Consider the following 20,150-nt stretch of genomic DNA (forward strand, 5'->3'; position numbering starts at 1 on the left):
TTATATGTCCACATCATTGATTTTTAATGAATCCCAAAAGGATTTATTTTAGATATCAGTTCATTTCAATCTAGGATAGATTCAAACCAATTTTTCAAGCAGTGACATTTAGCCTAAGAATCAATGATCAGTTATTGTCATGTAGGTTTAATTCCAGTTTTGAACATTCTTGTATCAAGATATCCATGGGGATAGTTATTACAATCACTAATTGAATTCTTTCCTCTTATATACTCATCAGATTTCTCTAAAACGGTATTAATTCAGCAAGCTTTTATATTAATTCTATGTCAAGTATATGCTATTGATTTTTGGTGACATAATGCCATTCAAAAACTATGTGCACTTCTTTTATTTTCTTCTAGAATTCTTATATTACTCAGAAACTTCTTAGGCTAAGTATTCAACTCTCGAGTGCCAGGCACCTAGCTCAGTTCATGTAAGTTCGTTCTTGTTTGGCATTAATTAGAAGTTTCACCAGGTATTTTGCAACTCGCTTCAACACCAGCTCTTCATTTCTTTGTGAATATCTGTTGCTTTTTATAAGCTTGTATTACTTTTCACAGAGACATTGATTGATCTTTTACAATGTGAGAGTGAAATGCAACCTTTCTCTAAAAACAATGTGTCTTTTCTTGTACTATGAAGTGATTAATCGGAGCTTTTGTTTTCCTTACAAGTGAATATTATACTTCCATGGAAGTGCTGGAATATTACGTGAATATACTTATATTTACCTTATAAACTTTTCATTGAATAAGTGACAAAATCAATTTTATGTTTGCTATTTCAACTACTGATTTTTGAGAAAGTAGAAAATGTATAGGATGCAAAATTCAGCCATCTCTACACTTAGGTACAAGATTTTTTTTCCCCCTCATCTATTAGGCACCAGTATGATATGTTAAGTTACAAATTCCCTTCACCGAATCTATTGCATTTCAACTTATGATTACACATTTTATGGATTAATTAGATAACTGGTATATTCTATTTTTGAATTATTTCTAAATCAGAACATAATAACTGGTATGTTACAAGCCAAAATAACTTAGTAACATTGATTTATGTTTGTAGCTAAAATGATAAACTTCTATATTTTTTGCTAGGCCTTTAGTGTGGGATATTGAGTGAATCTAATCAGGAGTTTAGCAGGTTTGAGGAGTGTTGTTGCTATGGTTACTCTAATATACCATCTCAAATTCTACTGGTGTTACCTGGTTTTTAGAGTGGTGGCTGGTGTGTCAGAAGATTTCTCTCAATGTGTGCTCTCTCCTCTGTTTTAGGTCTTCCCTTTGTACTTGTGCCTCAGAGAAAACATTTCTTTCATTTCTCTTTTTCTCTTTTAGCTATAGACTGCTGGTGGGATGGGGAGTGTTCTTTGTCATTCTGCTTCAGCCTCAGACTTAAGCAACTGTGGCTTCTGGATCCTCAGGGGTAGGGTCTTTCTGGAATTCTCCTCCTTCAGGTATATAGGACTCCACATTCTGCACCCAGGATGCACACCTAGCTCTACCACAGGGACAGAGTTTTGTTTTGTTTTGTTTTGTTTATTCCTGTTCTCTTTTCTTAGCTATAAGGAGTGTTCACTTGTGCCCCATGATAACATGGTTTATTGCTCCTCCTCCAATGGATTAAGACTGTTGCTCCATAGGAAAGATAGGGAAGGAAGAGAATGGAGCTTTGTGCCTGCCCTGAGGGATTGCAGTTCCTTCCATTGCCTGCCCACAAATATTCCCAGGATTCTTGCCTTCTCCGTCTCTCTCATGAGTACAAGATGATGATAGTGGAAAGGGTCCTGAGAGTGCTGAGGATTCCCTTTGTGTCTGTGGCTCGCAGGGGTTCTAAATCCTCATGATAGTCCAGCTCAGTCTTCAGTAATTTGTTAAAAAATTTAAATGGCATTTTACCTGTTTCATTCGATGTCTAGTCCATTGTGGTAATCTGAATAATGACCCCCACCCAAAATATATCCACATCCTAATTTTGGAATCTGGGAATGTTATTTTATATGAAAAAAAAAGTACTTTGAAGATGTGATTAAGGATGTTGAGATAAGGAGATTATCCTCAATTATTTGGGCCATAAATGTAATCACATGCATCCTTATAGGAGAAAAGCAGAGGGAGGTTTACCACAGACAGAAGAGGAGAAGGTAATGTGACCACAAAGGTAGAGATTGAAGTGATGTGGCAAGCAGCTAGAAGAGGAAAGGAACAAATTCTTTCTTAGAGCCTCCAGAGAGAGTACTACCCTGCCAGCATCTTGATTTTGGCTCATTGAAACTGATTTCAGACTTCTGGCCCACAAAACAGAATACACTTCTGTTGTTTTAAGACATCAGATTTGAGGGAATTTGTTACAACAGTTCTAGGAAACTAATACCCATGGAAGCAAGTGATCATGCCCCATCTCTTCTTATCTTTCCTTACATTTAAGATTAGCTGGATGCCCTGTGACTTTGGCCCTCTGATTGTTTCAGTAAAGTTATACTTTTATAGATCATCTAGCATTCTTGTTGTTGTAAAGACGGGAGCAACACTCAAACTTTTTCCTTTCTAGGTCTGGGTTTGTCGACCACAGTGTTATTGTCATTTTGGTTTGGATAGTCCTGTCTTTGTGGGGGTGGGGGGAGCTGCTCTGTGTGTTGTAAAATATTTAGCAGCATTCCCTGGACTCTATCTACTATATCCCAGTGGTACGGACTCAATTATGACAACCCAAAGTGTCTCTGCACATGTCCAAATGTCCTTTGGGGGGACTAGGTTGCTCCCCACTTGATAACTACTATTCTAAGTAGAAGCTGAAAGTAGTGTACCCTTTTTTTTTAAAGATTTTATTTATTTATTTGAGAGAGAGAATGAGATAGAGAGAGCATGAGAGGGTGGAGGGTCAGAGGGAGAAGCAGACTTCCTGCCGAGCAGGGAGCCCGATGCGGGACTCGATCCCAGGACCCTGGGATCATGACCTGAGCCGAAGGCAGTTGCTTAACTGACTGAGCCACCCAGGCACCCCTGTAGTGTACCCTTTTGTGGCTGTTTTCTTTCATTCAATATTGTGTTTGTGAGATTGATCCCTGAGAATACACTAATTTATTGATTCCATTGTTGATGGAAACTTGGATAATTTCTTATTTTTGCTATTATACATAGTGCAATGAAATTCTAGTATTTGCCTTTTGTTAAACAGGCATGTGCATTTTCTCTAGTGTATGTGGGGAGCCACCAGACCAGATGGCATGCAGTCTTATAACTGTAGTGGACACTATTGAACAGATTTCCAAAGCACTTTTCTAAGTTTACCCCACCTCTTGCAGGTTATTAGAGTTCTGGTTACTCCATATCCTTCTTGACAGTATTTTCTATACTCTTTCATTTTATCCATTCTAGTGAGTATAGTATTGTGATGTCATTTGCATTTCCCTAGTGACCAGTGCATTTGAGCACCTATGTGATAGAAGCTGGACAAAATTGCCACATAATATATGATTTCACTTATATGATATTCTGGAAAAAGCAATATGAACAGAAAATAATCAAGTCTGTGGTTGCCAGGGCCTGGGAGTGTTGAGTGGGTTCAATTACAAAAGAGCATAAGAAAATTTCTTGGGGGTGAGGAAATGGATCTGTATATTGATTGTGATGGTGCCTACAAGACTGCATGCATCTTTCAAAAATCACAAGTTATTCTTGTCAAGAGAGGATTCAACTAGGATTTAAGATTCCAGATTCCTCTGCTGTTTATCTATTAGTCATTTTACTAGTTATTCATCTAGCCATCCAGCCATCTGATTTTTTCCATGATTTATCCTGTCCCATACACAATTTCAAGAACAGGGACTGTATCTTTGCATTATAATATCTAGCTGAATTTGCAGTACACATCAAGGAAAGGTAAATGTTTGCTGTGGAGAATGAAAATAATCTAGGTTTCTGGAAATATGTTTATTGAAAACTGTACATCACTTAAATTATGTAAACTTTTTAGAAATCAAGCAGGAGAACATCTGTTCTGGTATGGGGCTTATTTAGCATAGTTTCTTTACATTTTCATTTGAAAACTTGCTAAATTACAGGCCACTTCCTTGTGAGAGTGATAGCTATTGTTATCAAAAACACTGTTTATTTATGTTCTTAAAAACTCATGTTTAAGCATGTTAAGCGAACAAGGCATATCTGGCAGCTGCAAAGTAACAAATCCAAATATCTCCCAACAATAATGCTTAGTAATGTGCACAGAGGTATATTTAACCACGTGGTTATCCATGCTGAGTGCTTAAACTGAACCAGCTGTGATAAAAAAAGGACTTATCATTTATAACTCAAGCTCAGCAGTCTCCCTAAAAAGTGTGTCTTCAATCAAAAATGCTTATGAGGCCAATGTAAAAAAAAAAAAAATCCTTCCATAGACTCTACAAAGTGCTGGCTATGGTAATTAATACTCTGCAGCATTTTAAGGAACTCTAAAAAATTTAATAAGCCTATAAACATATTAGGGCCAAACGATATGACCATACATTTTGAGAAAGTACTTCTTGAGAGGTATCAGTCCTTGAGTTTATGAAAATGACTTGTCAGATTTGGATACTATGAATGAAAATAACAGGATAATTTTATTTTTGGTTGGTTGGTTTTACAAATGCTAATTTGGTTTTTGAACAAAGCCTATTTTAATATTCAACAAAATTACAACTAACTGGTCAATTTTAAAAAGTGGATAAAATTCATATAGTCATTCATATAAATAGCATAGTAATTAATAGCATGTACTTTAGAATTCCAGCTCTATCACCAACAGTGTGGCCTTAGATAGGTTACTTTGTTACTTGGTGTCCTGCATCTCCACATCCCCAACAGTAAAATGGGCATGATAATAGAACCAGCCTCAGTAGTGTTGTTATGAGGATTAAATGAGTTAATATTTTATTTATTTATTTATTTATTTATTTTTATTATTTTTTATTGTTATGTTAATCCCCATACATTACATCATTAGTTTTAGATGTAGTGTTCCATGATTCATTGTTTGTGCATAACACCCAGTGCTCCATGGAGAACATGCCCTCTTTAATACCCATCACCAGGCTAACCCATCCTCCCACCCCCCTCCCCTCTAGAACCCTCAGTTTGTTTTTCAGAGTCCATCGTCTCTCATGGTTCATCTACACCTCCGATTTCCCCCCCTTCATTCTTCCCCTCCTGCTACCTTCTTCTTTTTTTTTCTCTTAACATATATATATTATTCATATATATTATCTGTCTAATTTTTCTTTCAACCTAAATATGATATAGAAATAATTTAAAACATAAAAATGTGAGTATATTTATTTTTGTTATTATCTAATGTTATCTGAATTAATATTTTCTATTTTTTATTATAAAAGTGATTATAGCAAAAAAAGAAAATGCAGAACAATTCCAGGTAAAGGTAAAATAAATCATCAAAAATTCCCTGATACAGATAACCACTATATAACATTTTTATTTTATTTTCTTTTTCTCTGTGCATACATTATTACATATTTTAGATCATATAATGATATATATTTTTTAGTACTCTTAAAATTGAAGTATAATCAACATACAGTGTTATATCAGTTTCAGATATAGTATAGTATCATGACTCAGCAATTCTATATATTTTTCAATGCTCATCGTGGTAAGTATACCTTTAATCCTCTTTATCTCATACATCTCACCACCACTTGCCCTCTGGCAAACCAGTATGTACTCTGCATTTAAGAATGTTTTTTTCATTTGTTTTCTTTTTTCTTTGTGCATTTGTTTTGTTTCTTAAATTCTACATATGCCTGAAATTACATGCTATCTGTCTTTCTCTGACTATTTCACTTAGCATTGTATCCTCTAGGTCCATCCATTTTGTTGCAGATGGCAAGATTTCATTCTTTTTTTATGGATGAGTAATATTCCATTGTATGGAGAGAGATATATCTATATATCTTTTTTTTTAAGTTTTTACTTAAATTCCAGTTAGTTTATATGCAGTGTAATATTGGTTTCAGGTATACAATACAGTGATTTAACACTTCCAATTCCCAGTGCTCAATACAATGAGTGCACTCCTTAATCCCTATTATCCACTTAACCCATCTCCCACCCATTGCCCCTTTGGCAACCATCAATTTGTTCTCTATAGTGAGGAGTCTGTTTCTTGGTCTCTCTCTCTCTCTTTTTTCCCTTTGCTCATTTGTTCTGCTTCTTAAATTCCACATATGAGTGAAATGATATGGTATTTGTCTATCTCTGACTGACTTATTTTCCTTAGCATAATACTCTATCTTCATCCATGTCATTGCAAATGTATATGCCATATCTTCCTTATGAATTCATCTCTGGATAGACACTTGGGTTGTTTCCATACCTTGGTTAGTATAAATAATGTTGCAATAAGCAGCGGGATGCATATATCTTTTCAAATTAGTGTTTTCATTTTCTTTGGGTAGATACCCGATATGAAAATAACAGGATAATTTTATTTTTGGTTGGTTGGTTTTACAAATCAACACATCAGTGGAATTACTGGATCATATGATAATTCTACTTGTAATATTTTGAGGAACCTCTGTACTGTTTTCCACAGTGACTGAACCAATTTGCATCCCCACCAACAGTGCATGAGGGTTCTTTTTTCTCCACATCCTTGCCAGTGTTTGTTATTTCTTGTGTTTCTTTTTTTATTATTATTATTTTAGCCATTCTGACTGGTGTGAGGTGGTATCTCACTGTGGTTTTGGTTTGCATTTCCCTGATGATGAGTGATGCTGAACATCTTTTCATGTGTCTATTGGCCATCTTTAATGTCTTCTCTGGAGAAATGTCTGTTCATGTCTTCTGCCCATTTTTCAATTGGATTATTTGTTTTTTGTTGTCATTGTTTGTTTTTTGGTGTTGTGTTGTATAAGTTCTTTATACATTTTGGATATTTTGATATACAATTTTGTGTTCTGCTTTATGTTGCTTTAAGTATCATCCATCCCTTGATAAGCAACATGTTAATGAAAACATACATTTCATTATAAGAATGCATCATGATTTACTTGATTATTTCTATTTGAGAGCATATAAGGTTTTATTTCAATCTATTACATATAATAAAAGCTTTGTGCCTATATCTCAGTTCAGATATTAAATTATTTCATTAGAATAGATTATGAGTCAAATACAGATTTTTTTCCTTAATATCTTAATCATAGGTGAACTCATACTGAGACACCTCCACTTTACTATTTATTGGGTCTACAAATGTGGAAGGAATCCTAAGATTCCCTAAGAGAATAATCAAATTTGAGAAAGAAGCTGGTAAAATCACAAAGTGGTTCCTCAAATGTGGTTCTTGGATAAACTCATATCTAAAACTAACATCTATTGACATCTCTTTGTGGTAATTTGGGAACAAAAAGTACAATGTAGCCTACCAAAAATAAGACTTTGTCATAACCATGATACAAGACATTTTATAACTGACCATTCAGCCTAGGTTGTTGAATTTGAAAATGGATTCTAAGGAAATTGACAGTTATATATACATAAACTTTCTTAAAGCAGATATCTGATTGCACTATCGAAATAAATTCCACATTTTACAGCCATAAAAGATGTAAGGAAACTATCAAGTAATCAGTTCTGGCATTAAGAACATTTTTACCGGGACGCCTGGATGGCTCAGTTGGTTGAGCAGCTGCCTTCGGCTCAGGTCATGATCCCAGAGTCCTGGGATCAAGCCCCATGTCCAGCTCCCTGCTCAGTGGAGAGCCTGCTTCTCCCTCTCCCTCTGCCTGCCACTCTGCCTACTTGTGCTCTCTATCTCTCTGTCAAATAAATAAATAAAATCTTTAAAAAAAACCAAAAAACATTTTTACAGCCTGAAAAAATTGTAACAACATTTGTAATTATTCTAAGTAATTATGGGGCTTCAGTGTCAAGAATACATTATTGGCCTGGATAGTGTGACTGGTGACAACAATACTTGCCCTACAGTGGAAGTGCTGAATGTCCTAAAAAGGTCATCATCCCAAAGCCTTCAAGTTATATTCCACGGTTGTAATCTATGTGAGATCTCAGATTGTGTTGCTTGCAAATGTACCAAACTGAAGTTGAGGATTAATTATCATCTTATTAAGGTCCAGAAGATAGCCTCCAATTCTTAAAATCTGTTGATTTGCCATTTCTGACATGATCCTATCAAGCTTACACTTGTGGAATACCTCTTAGACTCTTTTTTTGTGATGATTGTATATTCATTGTCTTAGGTAAATCAAGCTATGGGTGTCATTTAGGCAGGGCAGAAGCCTGCTGGGTAGGGAAAAGTCAAGACATTTTCAAAAAGAAAACTGAATATTATGTAAGTATCTGTCACAACCATGTAAATCAGTTATGAAAGAATAATCTCAGAACTAGTTCTCCAGTTGACTATTTAAATCTACAAAAAAATCTGGTTAATTTTTTATTTCTGCTTTCTGATAACTTGTCAGTATACAAATTTATTTCTCATGATCAAAATTATTAAACAAAAATTTTGAGCAGAAAAGGGTACTTTTTTTAAAAAAGTGATATAAATTGGGGGAGGAGCAAGATGGTGGAGGAGTAGGAGACCTAAATTTCATCTGGTCCCAGGAATTCAGCTAGATAAGGATCAAAGCATTCTGAACACATATGAACTCAACAGGAGATCCAAGAAAAGAATAGCAGCAACTCTCTGAAAAGAAAAGTGACCACTTTCTGGAATGTAGGACATGTGGAGAAGTGAATCCAAGGTGATATTCAGGAAGATAGAAGGCAGGGGAGGGGACCTCCATCAGCCACTTCCGGCAGGTGATAGAGTAGCGGATCACAAAATCGGAACTTTTAGAAGTTGGCTCTGCTTCAGGATGTCACTCCAGTGGCTAAGTGGGTGGTGGAACCCTCTCTGGGAGGTCTCAGGACCCTTGGGGTCACAGAAAGACCGGGAGTGCCTGAGTGCGACAGAGCTCCCAGGTATCGGAGCGGGGAAGCCAAATGAAGAGACAGAGCCAAGGAGTGGACTCTCAGCTCGGGGTTGCCATACTGTGATCCATGGCACAGTCAGGCCACTGCTCTTCCAGCAAGGACCCAAAAAGTGGCAGATCTGGGGAGACTTCCCTCCTCCCCCGGGACGAGTGGCATGGGAGCACACTGCAGGGATCTGCTGGGTTTGGAGACTCCACACAGGGTTGTGTGCCAGAGATAGAAACACTTGGTCACAGGCCAGGTGAGCATGGAGTGCGGACGGAGATCAGGGAGATGGGAGTGATTGATTGGTTTTCTCTGGGGGTGCACTGAGGAGCGGGGCCCCACGTTCTCCACTCCTCTGGGGCAGAGATTAGGAGGCTGCCATTTTCACTCTCGTCCTCCAAAGCTGTAGGGAAAGCTTGCAGGGAACAAAAGCTCCTGAGAGCAAACCCGAGCAGATTACTTAGCCTGGATCGGCAAGGGCGGGGCAATTCTGCCTCAGACAAAGACATCTGAGAACCACGGCAACAGGCCCCTCCCCCAGAATATCAACAAGAACAGCCAGCCAAGACCAAGTTTACCAATCAATGAGAATGGCAGAACGCCAGCACGAGGGGAATACAGCACATAGAATTCATGGCTTTTTTCCCCATGATTCCTTAGTCTTTCAAAGTTAATTTTTTAAATTTTCTTTTTTTTCTTTTTCTTTTTTTTAAATTTTTCTTTTTCCCTTTTTCAACCAACATCTTATCAATTCCTTTTTTAAAATCTTTTTTATTTTTCATTTTTAGAATCAATATTCTATCCCTTCATAGTAGTTAACCTTATTTTTGGTATATATTATATAAGTTGTTCTCTCTTTAAAAATTTGAGATACAGTTTCTTCTAACAGACCAAAATATACCCTAAATCTCCAATGTGTGGCTTTGTTCTACTCTCCTGCCTGATCACATTATATTCCTTTTTTTTTAAATTTCTCTTCTTTTTTCAACCAAATTCTTATCAATTCCTTTTATAAAATCTTTTATAATTCTCATCTTTACACTGATATTCCATCCCTTCATTGTATTTACCCTTATTTTTGTACATATATAAGCTTTTTTTCTTTAAAATTTTGGGAGGCAGTTTCTTCTAACACACCAAAATACATCCAAAATCTACAGTGTGGCATAATCTATTCACCAGCCTGATCATATTTGATCATATTCTTTTTTTTTTAACTTTTTCATTTTCTTTTTTTTTTCTTTTTTCTTTCTTTCCTTTTCTTTTTCCCCCAGTTTCAGATCTCTTCTGATTTGTTTAGCGTATATTTTTCTGGTGTCATTGTTACCCTGTTAGCATTTTGTTCTCTCATTCATCTATTCTTCTCTGGACAAAATGACAAGATGGAAAAAATGACCTAAGAAAAAAAGAACAAGAGGCAGTACTGACTGCCAGGGACCTAATCCATACGGACATTAGTAAGATGTCAGAACTAGAGTTCAGAATGACGATTATAAAGATACTAGCTGGGCTTGAAAAAAGGATGGAAGAAATTAGAGAAACCCTTTCTGGAGAAATAAAAGAACTAAAATCTAACCAAGTGGAAATCAAAAAGGCTATTAATGAGATGCAATAAAAAATGGAGTCTCTAACTACTAGGATAAATGAGGCAGAAGAGAGAATTAGTGATATAGAAGACCAAATGATGGAAAATAAAGAAGCTGAGAAAACAAGAGATAAACAACTAACTACTGGATCACGAGGGCAGAATTCGAGAGATAAGTGATACCATAAGATGAAACAATATTAGAATAATTGGGATCCTAGAAGAAGAAGAAAGAGAGAGGGGGGCAAAACGTATATTGGAGCAAATTATAGCAGAGAACTTCCCTAATTTGGGGAAGGAAACAGGCATCAAAATCCAGGAGGCACAGAGAACCCCTCAAAATCAATAAAAATAGGTCGACACCCCAAAATCTAGTAGTAAAACTTATGAGTCTCAGAAACAAAGATAAAATCCTGAAAGCAGCTTGGGACAAGAGATCTGTAACCTACAATGGTAGAAACATTAGATTGGCAACAGACCTATCCACAAAGACCTGGCAGGCCAGAAAGAACTGGCATGATATATTCAGGCCAATAATGAGAAAAATATGCAGCCAAGAATACTCTATCCATCTAGGCTGTCATTGAAAATAGGAGAGATAAAAAGCTTCTAGGACAAACAAAACTAAAGGAATTTGCAAACACAAAACCAGCCCTACAAGAAATATTGAAAGGGGTCCTCTAAGCAAAGAGAGAGCCTAAAAGTAACATAGACCAGAAAGGAACACAGACAATATACAGTAACAGTCACCTTACAGGCAATACAATGGCACTAAATTCAATTGTTACCATGAATGTAAATGGGCTAAATGCCCCAATCAAAAGACACAGGGTATCAGATTGGATAAAAAAACAAGACCCATCGATATGCTGTCTCCAAGAGACTCTTTTTAGACCCAAAGACACCTCCAGATTGTAAGTGAGGGGGTGGAAAACCATTTGCCATGATAATGGACACCAAAAGAAAGCTGGAGTGGCAATCCTTATATCAGACAAATTAGATTTTAAACCAAAGACTATAATAAGAGATGAGGAAGGACACTATATCATACTTAAAGGGTCTATCCAACAAGAAGATTGAACAATTGTAAATACCTATGACCCTAACACGGGAGCAGCCAATTATGTAAGCCAATTAATAACAAAAGCAAAGAAACACATCAACAACAATACAATAATAGTAGGGGACTTTAACATCCCCCTCACTGAAATGGACAGATCATCTAAGCAAAAGATCAAAAAGGAAATAAAGACTTTAAATGACACACTGGACCAAATGGACTTCACAGATCTATTCAGAACATTCCATCCCAAAGCAACAGAATACACAATCTTCTCTATTTCCCATGGAACATTCTCCAGAATAGATCACATCCTAGGTCACAATCAGGTCTCAACCAGTACCAAAAGATTGGGATCATTCTCTGCATATTTTCAGACCACAATGCTTTGAAATTAGAACTCAATCACAAGAGGAAAGTCAGAAAGAACTCAAATACATGAAGGCTAAAGAGCATCCTACTGAAGAATGAATGGGTCAACCAGGAAATTAAAGAAGAATTAAAAAAATTCATGGAAACCAATGAAAATGAAAACACAACTGTTCAAAATCTTTGGGATGCAGCAAAGGCAGTCCTAAGAGGAAAGTATATAGCAACACAAGCCTTTCTCAAGAAAGAAGAAAGGTCTCAAGTACACAACCTAACCCTCCACCTAAAGGAGCTGGAGAAAGAACAGCAAATAAAGCTTAAACCCAGCAGGAGAAGAGAAATAATAAAGATCAGAGCAGAAATCAATGAAATAGAAACTAAAAGAACAGTAGAACAGATCAACGAAACTAGGAGCTGGTTCTTTGAAAGAATTAACAAGATTGATAAACCCCTGGCCAGACTTATCAAAAAGAGAAGAGAAATGACCCAAATCAACAAAATCATGAATGAAAGAGGAGAGATCACAACCAACACCAAAGAAATACAAACAATTATAAAACATATTATGAGCAACTCTATGCCAGCAAATTAGATAACCTGGAAGAAATGGAGGCATTCCTAGAGATGTATCAACTACCAAAACTGAACCAGGATGCAATAGAAAACCTGAACAGACCTATAACCATTAAGGAAATTGAAGCAGTCATCAAAAATCTCCCAAAAACAAAAGCCCAGGGCCAGATGGCTTCCCATGGGAATTCTACCAAACATTTCAAGAAGAATTAATACCTATTCTTCTGAAACTGTTCCAAAAAATAGAAATGGAAGGAAAACTTCCAAACTCATTTTATGAGGCCAGCATTACCTTGATCCCAAAACCAGACAAAGACCCCATCAAAAAGGAGAATTACAGACCAATATCCCTGATGAACATGGATGCAAAAATTCTCACCAAAATACTAGCCAATAGGATCCAACTGGACATTAAAAGGATTATTCACCACGACCAAGTGGTATTTATCCCTGGGCTGCAAGGTTGGTTCAACATCCGCAAATCAATCAATGTGATACAATACATTAACAAAAGAAAGAACAAGAATCATATGATCCTCTCAATAGATGCAGAAAAAACTTTTGACAAAGTACAGCATCCTTTCTTGATCAAAACTCTTCAGAGTATAGGCATAGAGGGTACATACCTCAAAATCATAAAACCCATCTATGAAAAACCTACAGTGAATATCATTCTCAATGGGGAAAAACTGAGAGCTTTCCCCCTAAGGTCAGGAACGCGGCAGGGATGTCCACTATCACCACTGCTATTCAACATAGTATTGGAAGTCCTAGCCACAGCAATCAGAACAACAAAAAGAAATCAAAGGCATCCAAATTGGCAAAGAAGAAGTCAGACTCTCACTCTTTGCAGATGATATAATACTTTATGTGGAAAACCCAAAAGACTCCACCCCAAAACTGCTAGAACTCATACAGGAATTCAGTAAAGTGGAAGGATATAAAATCAATGCACAGAAGTCAGTGGCATTCCTATACACCAACAACAAGACAGAAGAAAGAGAAATTAAGGAGTCGATCCCATTTACAATTGCACCCAAAACCATAAGATACCTAGGAATAAATCTAACCAAAGAGACAAAGGATCTGTACTCAGAAAACTATAAAATACTCATGAAAGGAATTGAGGAAGACACAAAGAAATGGAAAAACGTTCCATGCTCATGGATTGGAAGAACAAATATTGTGAAGATGTCAATGCTACCTAGAGCAATCTACACATTCAATGCAATCCCCATCAAAATACCATCCACTTTTTTCAAAGAAATGGAACAAATAATCCTAAAATTTGTATGGAACCAGTAAAGACCCCGCATAGCCAGAGGACTGTTGAAAAAGAAAAGCAAAGCCGGCGGCATCACAATTCCGGACTTCCAGCTCTATTACAAAGCTGTCATCATCAAGACAGCATGGTACTGGCACAAAAACAGACACATAGATCAATGGAACAGAATAGAGAGCCCAGAAATGGACCCTCAACTCTATGGTCAACTCATCTTTGACAAAGCAGGAAAGAATGTCCAATGGAACAAAGACAGTCTCTTCAATAAATGGTGTTGGGAAAATTGGACAGCCACATGCAGAAGAATGAAACTGGACCATTTCCTTACACCACACACAAAAATAGACTCAAAATGGTTGAAAGACCTCAATGTGAGACAGGAGTCCATCAAAATCCTAAAGGAGAACACAGGCAGCAACCTCTTTGACCTCAGCCACAGCAACTTCTTCCTAGAAACATCGCCAAAGGCAAGGGAAGCAAGGGCAAAAATGAACTATTGGGACTTCATCAAGATAAAAAGCTTTTGCAAAGCAAAGGAAACAGTCAACAAAACCAAAAGACAACCAACAGAATGGGAGAAGATATTTGCAAATGACATATCTGATAAAGGGCTAGTATCCAAAATCTATAAAGAACTCATCAAACTCAACACCCAAAGAACAAAGAATCCAATCAAGAAATGGGCAGAAGACATGAAAAGACATTTTTCCAAAGAAGACATCCAAATGGCCAACAGACACATGAAAAAGTGCTCAGTATCGCTCGGCATCAGGGAAATCCAAATCAAAACCTCAATGAGATACCACCTCACACCTGTCAGAATGGCTAAAATTAACAAGTCAGGAAATGACAGATGTTGGCGGGGATGCGGAGAAAGGGGAACCCTCCTACACTGTTGGTGGGAATGCAAGCTGGTGCAGCCACTCTGGAAAACTGTATGGAGGTTCCTCAAAAAGTTGAAAATAGAGCTACCATATGATCCAGCAATTGCACTACTGGGTATTTACCCCAAAGATATAAAAGTAGGGATCCGAAGGGGTACGTGCACCCCGATGTTTATAGCAGCAATGTCCACAATAGCCAAACTGTGGAAAGAGCCAAGATGTCCATCGACAGATGAATGGATAAAGAAGAGGTGGTATATATATACAATGGAATATTATGCAGCCATCAAAAGGAATGAAATCTTGCCATTTGCAACGACGTGGATGGAACTGGAGGGTATTATGTTGAGTGAAATAAGTCAAACAGAGAAAGACATGTATCATATGATCTCACTGATATGAGGAATTCTTAATTGTAGGAAACAAACTGAGGGTTGCTGGAGTGGGGGGCGGGGTGGGAGGGATGGGGTGACTGGGTGATAGACACTGGGGAGGGTATGTGCTCTGGTAAGCGCTGTGAATTGTGCAAGACTGTTGAATCTCAGATCTGTACCTCTGAAACAAATAATGCAATATATGTTAAGAAAAAAAAAAAGAAGAAGAAGAAGGTAGCGGGAGGTGAAGAATGAAGCAGGGGAAATCGGAGGGGTAGACGAACCATGAGAGACGATGGACTCTGAAAAACAAACAGCGTCCTAGAGGGGAGGGGGGTGGGAAGATGGGTTAGCCTGGTGGTGGGTATTGAGGTGGGCACATTCTGCATGGAGCACTGGGTGTTCTGCACAAACAATGAATCATGGAACACTTCATCTAAAACTAATGATGTAATGTATGGGGATTAACATAAGAATAAAAAAATAAATAAATAAAAATAAAAATAAAAATAAATAATAATAATTTAAAAAGATCCCATCAAAACGGAGAATTACAGACCAATATCCCTGATGAACATGGATGCAAAAATTCTCACCAAAATGCTAGCCAATAGGATCCAACAGTACATTAAAAGGATTATTCACCACAATCAAGTGGGATTTATTCCTGGGCTGCAAGGTTGGTTCAACATCCGCAAATCAATGAATATGATACAATACATTAATGAAAGAAAGAACAAGAACCATATGATCCTCTCAATAGATGCAGAAAAAGCATTTGACAAAGTACAGCATCTTTCTTGATCAAAACTCTTCAGAGTATAGGGATAGAGGTTTCATACCTCAATATCATAAAAGCCATCTATGCAAAAGCAACAATGAATATTATTCTCAATGGGGAAAAACTGAGAGCTTTCCCCCTAAGGTCAGGAACACCGCAGAGATATTCACTATCACACTGCTATTCGACATAGTACTAGAAGTCCTAGCCACAGCAATCGGGCAACAAAAAGAGATAAAAGTCATCCGTATTGGCAAAGAAAAAGTCAAACTCTCACTCTTTGCAGATGATATAATACTTTATGTGGAAAACCCAAAAGACTCCACCCCAAAACTGCTAGAATTCATATAGGAATTCAGTAAAGTGACAGAATATAAAATCAATGCACAGAAATCAGTGGCATTCCTATACACCAACAACAAGACAGAAGAAAGAGAAATTAAGGACCCAAAACCATAAGATACCTGGGAATAAATCTTACCAAAGAGGCAAAGAATCTGTACTCAGAAAACTATAAAATACTCATGAAAGGAATTGAGGAAGACACAAAGAAATGGAAAAACTTCCAATGCTCATGGATTGGAAGAAGAAATATTGTGAAGATGTCAATGCTACCTAGAGCAATGTACACATTCAGTGCAATCCCTATCAAAATACCATTCACTTTTTTCAAAGAAATGGAACAAATAATCTTAAAATTTGTATGGAATGAGAAATACCCCGAATAGTCAGAAGAATATTGAAAAAGAAAAGCAAAGCTGGTGGCATCACAATTCCGGACTTCCAGCTCTGTTATAAAGCTGTCATCATCAAGCCAGTATGGTACTGGCACAAAAACAGGCACATAGATCAATGGAACAGAAGAGAGCCCAGAAATGGACCCTCAACTCTATGGTCAACTCATCTTCAACAAAGCAGGAAAGAATGTCCAATGGAAAAAAGACAGTCTCTTCAACAAATGGTGTTGGGAAAATTGGACAGCCACATGCAGAAGAATGAAACTGGTCCATTTCCTTCACCACACACAAAAATAGACTCCAAATGGTTGAAAGACCTCAATGTGAGACAGGAGTCCATCAAAATCTTAAAGGAGAACACAGGCAGCAACCTTTTCGACCTCAGCCAAAGCAACTTCTTCCTAGAAACATCGCCAAAGGCAAGGGAAGCAAGGGCAAAAATGAACTATTGGGACTTCATCAAGATAAAAAGCTTTTGCAAAGCAAAGGAAACAGTCAACAAAACCAAAAGACAACCGACAGAATGGGAGAAGATATTTGCAAATGACATATCAGATAAAGGACTTGTATCTAAAATCTATAAAGAATTTATCAAACTCAACACCCAAAGAACAGATGATCCAATTAAGAAATGGGCAGAAGACATGAACAGACATTTTTCCAAAGAAGACATCCAAATGGCCAACAGACACATGAAAAAGTTCTCAACATCACTCGGCATCAGGGAAATCCAAATCAAAACCTCAATGAGATACCACCTCACACCAGTCAGAATGGCTAAAATTAACAAGTCAGGAAATGACAGATGTTGGCAGGGATGCGGAAAAAGGGGAACCCTCCTACACTGTTGGTGGGAATGCAAGCTGGTGCAGCCACTCTGGAAAACGTATGGAGGTTCCTCAAAAAGTTGAAAATAGAGCTACCATATGACCAAACAATTGCACTACTGTGTATTTACCCCAAAGATATAAAAGTAGGGATCCGAAGGGGTACATGCACCCCAATGTTTATAGCAGTAATGTCCACAATGGCCAAACTATGGAAATAGCCAAGATGTCCATCAACAGATGAATGGATAAAGAAGAAGTGGTATATATATATATATATATATATATATATATACAATGGAATATTATGCAGCCATCAAAAGAATGAAATCTTGCCCTTTGCAATGACGTGGATGAAACTGGAGGGTATTATGTTGAGCAAAATAAGTCAATCAGAGAAAGAAATGTATCATATGACCTCACTGATATGAGGAATTCTTAATCTCAGAAAACAAACTGAGGGTTGCTGGAGTGGTGCAGGGTGGGAGGGATGGGGTGGCTGGGTGATAGACATTGGGGAGGGTATGTACTATGGTGAGCACTGTGAATTGTGTAAGACTGTTGAATCACGGACCCGTACCTCTGAAACAAATAATACATTATATCTTAAAAAAAAAAGAAGAATATAGTAAGAAAGGTAATATGAAGGGGTGAAATCAGAGGGGTAGAGGAACCATGAGAGACCATGGACTCTGAGAAAGAAACTGAGGGTTCTAGAGGGGAGAGGGTGGGGGGATGTGTTAGCCTGGTAATGGGTATTAAAGAGGGCATGTATTGAATGGAGCACTGGGTGTTATATGCAAACAATGAATCATGGAACACTACATCAAAAACTAATGATGTAATGTATGGTGAATAACATAACAATAAAATTTTTTTAAAAAGTGATATAAATTATTGATGGAGCTCCTTGGTGAAATACCATTGTAAAAAAGATTTGAGAGTACAACATTTAAAATTATAATACTTTTAATTCGCTGATTCAAAAATGTTTTTGCCTTAATTTGAGATGAGTATTTTTCTATTCATTTATAAGCAGAATGAAATGCCATAATTTAAGAAGTTATTGCTTTGATCTATTAGCAAGTTTGCTTAGAGCTAACCTAGGTCACCAATATGGCCTGCACAATTCATATATTCCAAGACACAAATAACCCCATAAATCACATACTACAACATTCTCATCACTGTATGTGATAATGCTAAAGTTCATTTCATCTATAAGTTATACTAAAATATTCTTAAAACTTGGTAAAAAAAATGTTCTTAAATGCCATTTACAATGAGGAATTTTTCTACTCTATAAAGTCTTTACTAGATACATTTTTCCACTTCTGGACCAATTTAATCAATTTATATTTATTCATCACTGCAGGTAATACACTAAGCTTTGGGAATACAGAGATAAGACGGACATTGTGCCTTCATTGAGGAACGTGTAGTCTAACAGAAGAATTTTAATGGAGTGGCTAACGCAAGGAGTGCGTTATGAGCAGAAGGCAGCTATTCTTTGCCTGGAACAGGCAGCTAGGGTTTTTCAGGAGGACTGAAATTCTGAGATAAATTTCAAAGGATGATCCTAGAAAAGAAAGAAAGGATGGTTATTTCAAGAAGAAGAAACAACATAGGCACAAGTGAGATACACAATATTTCATATAGTGTTATGACACTACAATTTAATGTTGCTTGAACACAGGTTGTGTGGTGGAAGTGGCAAGAGATGCTCATTGTTGAGCAGGAGAAAAGTGGGTGGAGGACATTGAAGGACAAGGTGCAGAGCTTGAGCTCCATGTTGCATGATAAGTAAGCACTGAAAACATTTAATAGATGAGTTAGATTCTATTGCTAGCCTGAAAAAAGAAACTTGAAAAGAACAATCATGGAAAGAGAGATAGCAGTCAGGAAACTATTTAATACCCACATGAAAGATGATGAAGGTGAGTGCTAATATGAGAGCAAGTGAGTAGAAGATGAACTTGAGAAATATTTAGAAGGCAAAATTGACAAGAGTTTGCATTTCATTGATTGTGGTTGTCTTATTGGGCAGACTCAATGCAAAAAAAAATGTAGATGCAAGAATTTAAAGAAATTAAAACTAATCTAGTGAGACAATAACATTTGCAGTGTTTCTAAATATGTGGGTCTTAAACCTGGCTGCACATAAGAATTACCTGGGGAGATTAAAAAATTTGAGTCTTTATTCCCTCCTAAGACCAATTATATAAGAATCCCTAGTGATGGGATTCAAGCATGTGTATTTTTAAAAAGCTTCCCTAGTGATCCTAATGTGTATGCAGTATTGAGCACCACTGTCGTCTAAATCATTTTCCAGATGTGCTTTTGACTTATAAAACAAAAGAAGAGTAAAGGGAAAACGAAAATAGTATTAAGAACTAACTGCATCCTGTAGTTATTGTAATAAGAATATGAAACCCAGTGCATACTTTATATTACACAATTTTTATGAGGTAGACATTATTAACCAAATTATGTAGTTAGGGAAACCAAAATTTGGAACATTGTAGTGAATTTCACAAGGTCATCCAGGTATTCAGCAGAACAGGCTGGACATGAACCGAAATCTGTCTGATTCCACATTCCACATACTAAAATTGCCTCTCTGCTAAATCTAAAGCCAGATGATTACATTACAGTTTATTCTTGTAATTATTTTTTTAGATATACATA

This window comes from Neomonachus schauinslandi, chromosome 9 (assembly GCF_002201575.2).
Source record: "Neomonachus schauinslandi chromosome 9, ASM220157v2, whole genome shotgun sequence".
In the NCBI taxonomy this organism is placed as follows: domain Eukaryota; kingdom Metazoa; phylum Chordata; class Mammalia; order Carnivora; family Phocidae; genus Neomonachus; species Neomonachus schauinslandi.